Below are 10,602 nucleotides of genomic sequence, written 5' to 3'. Positions count from 1 at the left end.
TATATATATATATATATATATATATATATATATATATATATATATATTTGTGCGTGTTGTGCTGATACAGGTAATTAGACCCTTCTATATGCAACAAAGTGCTGTCTAAATTTTTGGTGACATATAAGTGAAAGTACAGGTATTTGAACGGGTTCTCCCGGGCCTTCTCGGCTTCGGGTGCCAGTCCGACCCGATGGGATTTTGGGGCGTGACATCCATCCTCTATCATCTCTCCCATTTTGAGGACCTTAATAAATGGCTTGCCTAATACAGGTAACAAATGTTGATAATATGTTTCATTCTGCGCTTGAATAAACACCTCCACTATCTTGCTTTCTTTCATTGGCGGTTTTACCCTAGACACTTGTTCACGGCATCTAATAGCATACTCCCTAAAATTTTCATTGTGCTTCTTCTTCATATTAGTCAGGGATTTCTCACCAGGAATTAGCTCGACATTGTACTGAAATTGTTGTATGAATTCATTGGCCAAGTCATCCCAACTACTCCACTTGTCAATGTCTTGATCCACAAATCACTCTAAGGCTAAACTCGAAAGGTTCTCACCGAAATAAGCCATGAGTAATTCTTCTTTACCTCCAGCACCTCTTAATTGGTTACAATAATGCCTCAAGTGTGCCACTGGATCACTGTGCCCTTCGTACTTCTCAAATTTGGGCATTTTGAACCCTAACAGCAAATGGACTTCCGGAAACATACACAAATCTTTGTATGAAACACTTTTTGGTCCTCCTAATCCTTGCATATTTCTCATACTCTACTCCAACCTTCTTACTTTTCTATCCATCTCCTCTTGTTCCTCATTCTTAACAATCTTCTCAATTACGATAGGAGAATTGTGTTGATGAGCATGATATTGTGGATTTTGAGGTTTGAAAGTCATTTCAGGAGAATATAACGAATCATGACTTGGTTCTTCCATATTCTTATGTGTTGTCGATTGAAGGCCCAAAGTAGCTGGTGCTACAGACGTGAAAAGCGGGTTATTTGAGACAGAAAAATTTAGTGTATGCGTGGTAGAAGTACCAGCAACGCCAGACACATTAACAAATGGGCCGAATCTTGGTGGGTAAAATGGATCGCCAGTTTGAGCTTGGTGGGATTTTGATCATTTGTATTTGAAAGTTCATGGATTAAGGAAGGTGGAGCTTGTCCATTCAACCAAGCTTGGTATATTTTCGTCATCTTTTCTTTCAATAACTTAATCTCTTCCATTGATGCTAATTCTTGCGAAATAAACTGATTTTGCTACTCCTCACTGTCAGACCCTACATCCTCTTTGCGGGTCATTTTTCTTTTTCCCTTGTATCTAGTGTTGTACGGATGTGATGCCATTTTAAACAACAAACCAACCACCAACTACTTTATCTTTCTGTTACCAAGTAGCAAACGGGTGAATGTTATATATTTAACACATTATAATGTCACGTTGTATGTTATGCTTCTAGATGCATTTTCAACCTATTAGGAAAGACTTTATGTTTCATCCCGGCTTTCTAGGCGCACTTTTTTGAAAAAAATTTGATCGAAACCTTTAGAGGGTTGCCTATGTATCATGCCAGGACATGAATCAGATCTTGCGTAATTTAGAAAAATCAAAGATACGAAGAAATATACCTTTTTTATTATTATTATTACTTGAAATATGAGAAACAAATTTTTTATTTTTGAATAACATTTTTAATTTTTGAAAATAATTTTTTTTCTTTTTTTTTTTTAGAAGGAAAGACATCCAATTTTTAAAAATCACCGAATCCATTGAGGACTGCCAACGTATCTTATTAAAATGAGAATCAGGTGTGCATAATTCTTGAAAATTATATCGTACAAAACTCAGCCTCAAGACCCCTAAAGGTTTTAGGCTGTAAAGATTTATATTTTTTTTTATTTTGTAAAAACTTAGCCTTATGATCCCTAAAGATTCAGGGTTATTAAGATATATAAAAATTGGACTTGAGGATTAGAAAAATAATTATAAAAGTAATCATATTTTCAAAATATTTCCCAATAAATCTATGAATAATTTTTCAAAAGATAGGGTTGTATCCTGGAAAGGACTTCCTACGTATCCTACTAAGATGTGAGAATCAAACCCTCGTAGTTCATGAAGACTGTAAAACCCTATTACTAAAATTTTTCCTTCTTTTATTTTTTTTCTTTGAAAAAATGATTCACTAAATGTGAGGATAATTTAATCTCTTGCATTTTAAAATTGCCTAAAGCTGATCAACAAACAAATAGCCTTCCAAAAAAATGTCAAAGAGAACGTAGGATGCATATGTTGGTCTTTATAAAGTAGGTTACCTGTCCTAAACAGACCCGACCCCCGTGTCAAGTCCCACTAAGTCAAATGCATATGATGCAAATAAATCGGCACCTAATAGGGATAACTAAATTCTGAGTTTTCAATTCTTCTAAGATTAAGCCTAATAAGGATAGGTGTCTAGACTGGCTTACCCGAGCAGACACTCGAGCTGGAAAGGGACAACTTGATCGGTAGCAGGGCAACACCGTCTTCATTGCCGATTTGAACCCCACCTAACATGTGTGACTATAATCCTTCACCAGATGCCTTAACACTCCGGCTATCTCAAAAAGAAAGTAGGATGCATGCGCTGCATTCCTTCTATCTTATTTTAGAGATTCAGAGGAGATGCGCAAGAGAAGACAATACATAATATAGTTAATCAATATAAAAGCGGTAAATAAGCGACAAGTAGCACATAAGGCCAACAAACACACTATCAACAATAATTAAAGCAAGTATAAGTCAATATGAAAAGTTCGAATTCTTATTACTCCCCAGTAGAGTCGCCAGAGATGTCACACCTCTTTTTCAATCGAAGGGTTTGAGTCAAAGGGTTTTTCCAATTAAAGTGACAGTTTTGAATAGAGATTAATTTATTTACAGAGTCGCCACTTGTAATTGAGTTATGGTGTTTCAAGTCACCTTTTTGAATCCCTAGTCAAAAGGAATGGCCCTCTATTTTGGTCTGCGAAAATTGAAGACCGGGTAAGGAATTCTGTTGACCGAAGGAAAGGTGTGAGGCACCCTTCGAGTCTCGTGATTCTAGCACGCTCGCTTTTATTGACTTATCTTGACTTAAACTATTTCGATAAATATGTTGGGGCCTTGTTTGCTTATTTTTTATTATACTGAAAAATGTTTGTCTACACCTTGAAATTAAATAACTCGATAAAAATTTAATTTTAAAAAAAAAATTGTCAAGGTGCATCCGTGAATTTTAAAAATGTCCCGAAAAGATGCGTATGCCGCATTTTTAACTGATACGAATATTTTAAAATGTATCTAAAATTAACATAACGTTAAAGATATTTATTTGTCTTTTAAAAATTTGAGAAAATTTTTCTATTAATTTTTACCCTTTTTCTTTCTTATTTTGTGTCGACAGCAAGTTACATAAATATATTTTTTAAAAAAAAAAAAAAGTAAATGTTTAAGCACATAAATATACCTTTTTTAAAAAAAGTAAATCTTTAAGCACGTGATGATTTCTTTTAGTGGAAAATTAACAGATGTTTTATGTTTACACTAATTTAAACTATGTATCTTCCCCACTACTTCTTTTTCATGGACAAAAAATAAAATAAAATAAAAATAATAAATTATTTAAATATATTTTTTTTACTTGAAAATAAATTTAATAGACACGCTTAGGAATCTAATTTCCAATTGAAACAATATAAGTGAAATGTTCCCATATTTCAAAAATCACTATTTTTACAGGAATAATGTAAATGTCATATTTCTAACTGTCAAAATAATATTGAATAGGAATTATGTGAGAATGTAAAAATGGTGTTGGGCAGTTACAAAATTTATAGATAACATATTTCTATTCTTTATATTTATCAAATAATGAATTTTGCGTGTAGATAATATTCACTTTTTTAAAAAATATATATATTTTTTTCTTTTAAGAACAATAAAAGATAACACTTGAAAATTGCAATCTTCCAAAAATGTATTTCTACACGCAGCCATAAAATTCAAACCTAAAATTTTAATTATCATGACCACTACTCATCCTAATATGTAACAATAATAAAGGATGAAACCATATTTTGATCATATTTTTGTCAAATAGAAAAGGTGATCATATCAAAGTGATCAATTCAAAAACATTAAAATGGATAATCCTCTTATAACTTCAATATGTAAATGACAGAGAAAGAAAAAGATTGTCAATGGGAACGATTGTCACTGTTGAGGCATTCTCTTGTAAAATGCCATTCTTTTCGCACGTGTAATATTATTTAGTCAAATACAAATACCATATCATTGACACCTGATAAGGATAGTGATAACAGATTGGAGTAACATACAATAAGAGCGACATACAATGATAGGAGAGGTTTTACATTAATGTAGGAAATTATTTAAACATCTATATTCATACTTTAATCGACAATATAACTTAGACAATAAGTAGTGTAGGATTGTATAAAAACCTGTATGACGAACTAAATCAAAAGAAAATTTCTAATGTTGTCACCGAAAACTCGATTAGGAACCGAAACTCAACTTATCACTCTCTTTCTTTCTTTTCTTTTTTTTTTTTATATTTGTTTTTCTCTCTTTTCTGTTTCTGATTTTTTCAATGTTATCTCTCTTTTTTATTTTCTGATGTAGTTTCTTCTCTGATTTCTGATAATCTGTAGGTGTATGTTAATGAATGTACGTATATTTCTTTTTCTGGTATTGAAGAGTCTTTTATAGAGGGGATTCTTGGGGGGAACAGTTAGAAATCATATAGGGGAGAGAGGTTGGGTAGTTTAGGATTCAAATTTTGAAAATCTTTTTTTTAATTTAGAATAAATAATAATAATAAATATTTATTAATTTTTATATTTAAGGAAATATAATAAAGGTTTATAAATAGCCTAAAAATAATACAATTAAGAGAGTACTTAAACTACTAACTTATTTATTTAAAAAGAAACATATTTGTTTTGTATTATTTTTTTAAAAATTGGTATAAAATAAAATAATATCCTAAAATTAATTTCATTTAGTAATTTGTTTTTTAACTAAAACTTTACTGAAAATAAAATAATAATTAAAATAATATCGAATCAAATATAAATATTTAATATCAAAAAATATGTATATTACACTCGGGGAGGGTCAAAAATCACGTGTCTATATCAACATTATCATCGAAATAAGGAATTGGGATTGATGCATGGTATTAGACTTAGAAGAATCAAAAGGAAAGCTATTTTTATGAAACACAACATCTCTAGAAATGACGATTTTCTTAGTATTAAGAACCAAACCTTTGTAACCTTTCTTTTCATATGGATATCTCAAAAAGACGCATGCAATGGCCCTTGGTGCCAACTTAGACCTTTGAGAGGATAGAGTGGAAACAAAACATAAACATCCAAAATATTTGAGATGAGAATAGTTAGGTGTGGTCTTGAAAAAGAATTTAAAGAATATTTTATTATTAAGAATTTTTGAAGAAAATCTATTAATTAGATATGTTGCAGTCAAAAGACATTCACTCCAATATTGAATGGATAGATGCGACTGGTACAAAAGGGTCCTAGATGTTTCTAGCAAATGTCTATGTTTTCTTTCAACCACATTATTTTGTTGTGAAGTATACACACATGAAGCTTGATGTTGAATCCCTTTAGAAATGAATTATTCTGCCTGTGTTGTTTCACTTTAACTCAAGAGTATTGTCAGATCTTACTATTTTGACCTTGATTTGAAATTATCTTTCGAACATAACTAAGAAATATTTGAGGACTGTAAAAGCATTTGACTTATTGCTTAATAGGAAGGTCCATGTTTCTCTAGTAATTTCATCCACAATGATAAGAAAAGAATTTATACCCACCATATGTTGGTTCTTTATACTGTCTCCAAATGTCAATATCTACTAATTCAAAAATACTTTTTATTAAGATGTTGCTTGTTGAAAAATATAATTTGGCTTATCTTGTCATTGGACAAATTACACATGGAGTATCAAAATTTTAATAAGAAGATATGGAATGAAAAGGAACGTTTTTCATATTATTCAAAGGCATATGCCCTAATCTGTAATGCCACAATTTCTTCTTTATTTTGAAATCAAACAAGGCAAAACATGAACGAAAACTGAATTAGAACTGAAAATTCTATTACAAGAAACTGAATTAGGACCTAAACTAGGACTTGAGATCTTATTAACTTGAGCATTTTGAAGAATATTTGACTAACTTGATTTGAGTATGTAGAGTTCTCCTTTTGCTCTATCAATTTTCAATGGTTTCTTTAGAGAAAGGCCCTGAAATATAAAACAAGAAGTAGGAGTGAATAACACATAATTATTGAGTTGTCTATATAATTTTTGTACAAATAAGAGATTGTACTTAAAAGAAGATATATATAAAATATTATCTAAAACAAGATTTGATAATGCACAAATTGTTCCTGAATGAGTTACCCTTACTTTGTATGAATTAGGAAGATTCACCATGAGTGCTCTACGCAAGGCCTTAAAATTTGAAAGAATTGATTTATTGTGAGCCATATGCTGAGTAGCTCCACTATCTAATATCTAAGAATTATTGTCAATGTTTATTAGGTGCGCATAAGAATTGAAAAACTTTGTTTTACCTACAACCCTCACGTTGGCAAAAACTTGAGGAGTATTTCTACCTTATTTTACAATATTTAATTATTGAAGAAGCTCCAACAGCCATTACACAATTTTTTGAGTCAAGAAACTGATGTTTGGAATACTATTGTCAACTTTTCCTTATCAGTGTGAAAACTGTTGTTGACTTGAAGTTTTTTTTAAATCTTCTATGCTTTATAAATTTAAAATTAGCAAGAAATTTATGAATTTGTAATATTTTTTCATTGTATGTCCTGATTTCTTATAGTAGTTATAAAGATTATTTTAGGTATTTAACATGATGAAAAAAAATTGAGATAAGATGATTGAAATTGAGACACAAAGATGAGAATTTGAGACAACATGATTGAATCTACCTTGCTCTGATACCATATATGAATTAAAAGGGATTAAATGAATTGCCAAAAAAAAAGACAAAAAATTTGTGAAAAAATTTCTTCTTCTTTTCTTGATTGAATGATAATTTTGTACAATGTCCTATGTATATATAAGTAACAAAATGAAAGCAAGCTAAAAAAAATCAAACATAAACACCTAAAAACTCATAAATAAGGCAAAGAATAATAAAGAAATATACTGTTAAATAAGATAGGATACTAGCCTAAGTAAGGATACACAAACAATTTATCTAAGGTGTACAAAAGAAATAAAATACAAAAGAAAATAAATAATATATACAGTGATTTCCTATTGATTTGGATGAAATCAATATGTTAAGGCAAATCCAAGTCACATACTGAACAAACGAGTATAACATAGCAATCAGATGAAATAGGTGAATTAATCCAGTCAATGAACAAATTACAATATTATTTCAACATGTATTCAAATTGATTAAGGAACAAAATTTGACATGATTAATGAAAGAAGAAAAAGGCTGCAATATTGTAGTTTTACAGCTTATGTTTTTTGATGAGTTGTATTATGAAAAATGTTACAATTCTGAGACATTTCACTCACCTTTTTTAATTCTTCTCTTCATCCCTTTTTGTTTCATCATTGAAAAGAAAGTTTGGTTAATGATTTCAGATTTGATTTCTTTTTACAAATAGATCTAACAAAAAAAATGCACACACAACAAATATCTAAGGAAAATTTGGTACTTTCAGCTAGCAGAAATGTTTAACACTGTTTGAAGGGTTACCTATTATTTCATAAATCATAGTGTATCATATTGTATTATTTTAATGAATATAATATTTGAATAGATAGTACGAGTATTATTTTTAGTCATTACATAATGATACTTATTAACAATCTAAAAAATAAAACCTAAAAAAAAAAGTAGGGTACTAGAACAATAAAAAGGAGTAAGAATAATAAAATAAGATTATTAAGTGATAAGTAACGACAGAATGAAAGAAAAAAAGTCAACCACACTATCACAATCAAATTGATCACCACACAAAATAGATTTTTTGTCATTATTTAATGATGAATTTAATGATATCATATAATACAATTTAGTAACAATCAAAACACATATTGTAGTTAAACTAACAACATAATAATAACCTTCCATCCAAACAAGTTTTTAATGTTTATCGATAGTCAGTGTTTATTAAAATATTTTAATTTCACAATTCACAATTTACACGTTTAATAAGTAAACGATAATCGTCACGTCGAATGTCATAATTTACGAAATTTGTGTACCATGTGATTGGAAATGAGTGATCAACCAACACACTGGCTCGTTTGCTTGCTTACCCAGAAAAACGGTACTAAACTTATACTTATTATACATCAATTAATACTCATTATTTAATTTGACGCAATATTTAAAAAAAAAATTGTGATCTAAGATAATTCTTAAATATTTGTATGGTTGTAAATCATTTTGTTAGATTAAAAAAAATTAAAATTAAATTATTTCTAGTTATAATAAATAACATTCATTTTGACATAATCTAAAAGAAAAAACGTGCCACATAAATGGGACAAATATAGCAACATGTTTTGAAGAGCATATTTAATAAACTGGTTGGAGTATGAAGAAGACAAATCCAAATTTTCCAACACGCGCAAAAAAATGCAGTTGGTTTCTGGTCCCATCACTAATATGCACTAAATACTAGTGGGCAAACTGAAAGTGATTAAGCATTTGTTGATTAGACAAAATCTGTTCGAGATTTGAAGATTTGAAGATTTGAAGTATGTTTATCTTTGTATTTAGGGAAGTGACTAATACTACAACAAAAATGAAATCATCTACGGAATTTATTCACAATAATCCGTCTCCGAAATGCTCCAACTTCATTGAATTTTCTTATAATTCGTTGCTAATTTGTAACTAAATAAAATTAGCATGAGATTTTTATTATTTTTCTATGAGATATTATTTGTAGCTAATTTCTCGTTTCCTAGTAGTTTACCCAAATAATTTCGTAAGGCCATCTTTGTTTCATTTAATTTTGGACCTAAGCAAAATTCAAGGCTAGAAAGATATGCAAGTAATACATTAGTTTAATTCTCGGAAAATGTCTATTTAGAGTATTTGATATTTACACCAAATTAAATAATTAATCTTAAAATTTGAGAAATCCTAGTGAAAATGTATATCACTTAATTATGATTAAGCATTATTTCCTCTATATATTTCATATTAGCTTTATTTGTGAGGTAATGCACACACCTATTAAGAAAAGAAAATTAGGACATAAATAGGACATCACTTTCCTCTTTTATTTTTTTATAGTCAAATTAAAATCATAAATATGAACAGTTTCTCTTGAACTTATCAATTAAAAAATATAAATGAAGGGCCAAAATGAAAGAAATTTCCAACAACTCTCTTAAAGATTGAACAACTTATTGAAATTTGAAATATGGCTCACAGATTAATTTAATGGACCAAAGGGAGTAACATAATAATATGAATACGTCTCTTAATTACTTATTTACCCCCCCCCCCCCCCCCCCCCCCCCCAAAAAAAAAAAAATTACCTATTAAGGTTTTTACCCTAACTCTTCACGAGCAATTTTAAATTGTGTTGGTGTAATATATCATAATTACAATAAATTACAGTTCAAAAATAAAAATGAAGAAAATAAAATAATCAACTTCTTTGTAGAGCGCAGATATTTCACTCTCGAGATTCAAGTCCACTATGGCATAATCGATACTATCCAACAATATATCTCTTGACTTGTCCCCTCCAGAATACAACAGTCCAACAAACGCCACACAACTACAAGCAACTTCAATTAGTTGAAGAGTTTAAAGCTCTGCCAAAAGAATATCTTCCTTCAACGTATTAATACTCTATTTTGTATAGTGAATACAGCTATACACTTAGAATATTTTCTTTGTCTCAACTATCTCTTTCACTAATATAATTACTCTCTTTTACATATTGAATATAGTTGGAAACTTATAATATTTTCTTTGTCCCAATTTTTTCTTTCACTACTCTTACCTCACTATATACTACAATATTATTCCACACTTAACATATTGCTCTTGTATCAATACAAGGAAGAAGACATTCTTTATATAGGCGTAAAATTTCTTTCACAAATAAATGTTAAGAATGTGGATGGTTATTTGTGAATTAGTAGGGCAATTAGTAGGAGATAATGACATTGTGGTTGCATGAATTACATCAAAATAATTTATCACATTCTTGTCAATTTATACCCACTAACACAACAAACAATATGGTGTGTTACACGAATGATGACGTCACTTTCTTTACTTTATGCCTACTAATTTTCAAGCACTATAATATTTTTATTTTAATAATAAAATGCACCAACATTCCACTCATTTTAATATTGAAATAAGAGAGTTATAATCAATTTAGTTGAAGAAAAACTATTATGCATAATGAAAGTGTGCTCTGCATTGAACCTTTACTTAGTAAAACACTACCCTTTACTCCAAAGTCAATAGTGGTCTCAGACTTGAACTATGACTGCT

The sequence above is a fragment of the Capsicum annuum genome, chromosome 11 (assembly GCF_002878395.1).
Source record: "Capsicum annuum cultivar UCD-10X-F1 chromosome 11, UCD10Xv1.1, whole genome shotgun sequence".
Lineage (NCBI taxonomy): Eukaryota > Viridiplantae > Streptophyta > Magnoliopsida > Solanales > Solanaceae > Capsicum > Capsicum annuum.
The sequence above is the reverse complement of the archived record's forward strand: the minus strand, read 5'-3'. Positions refer to the sequence as shown.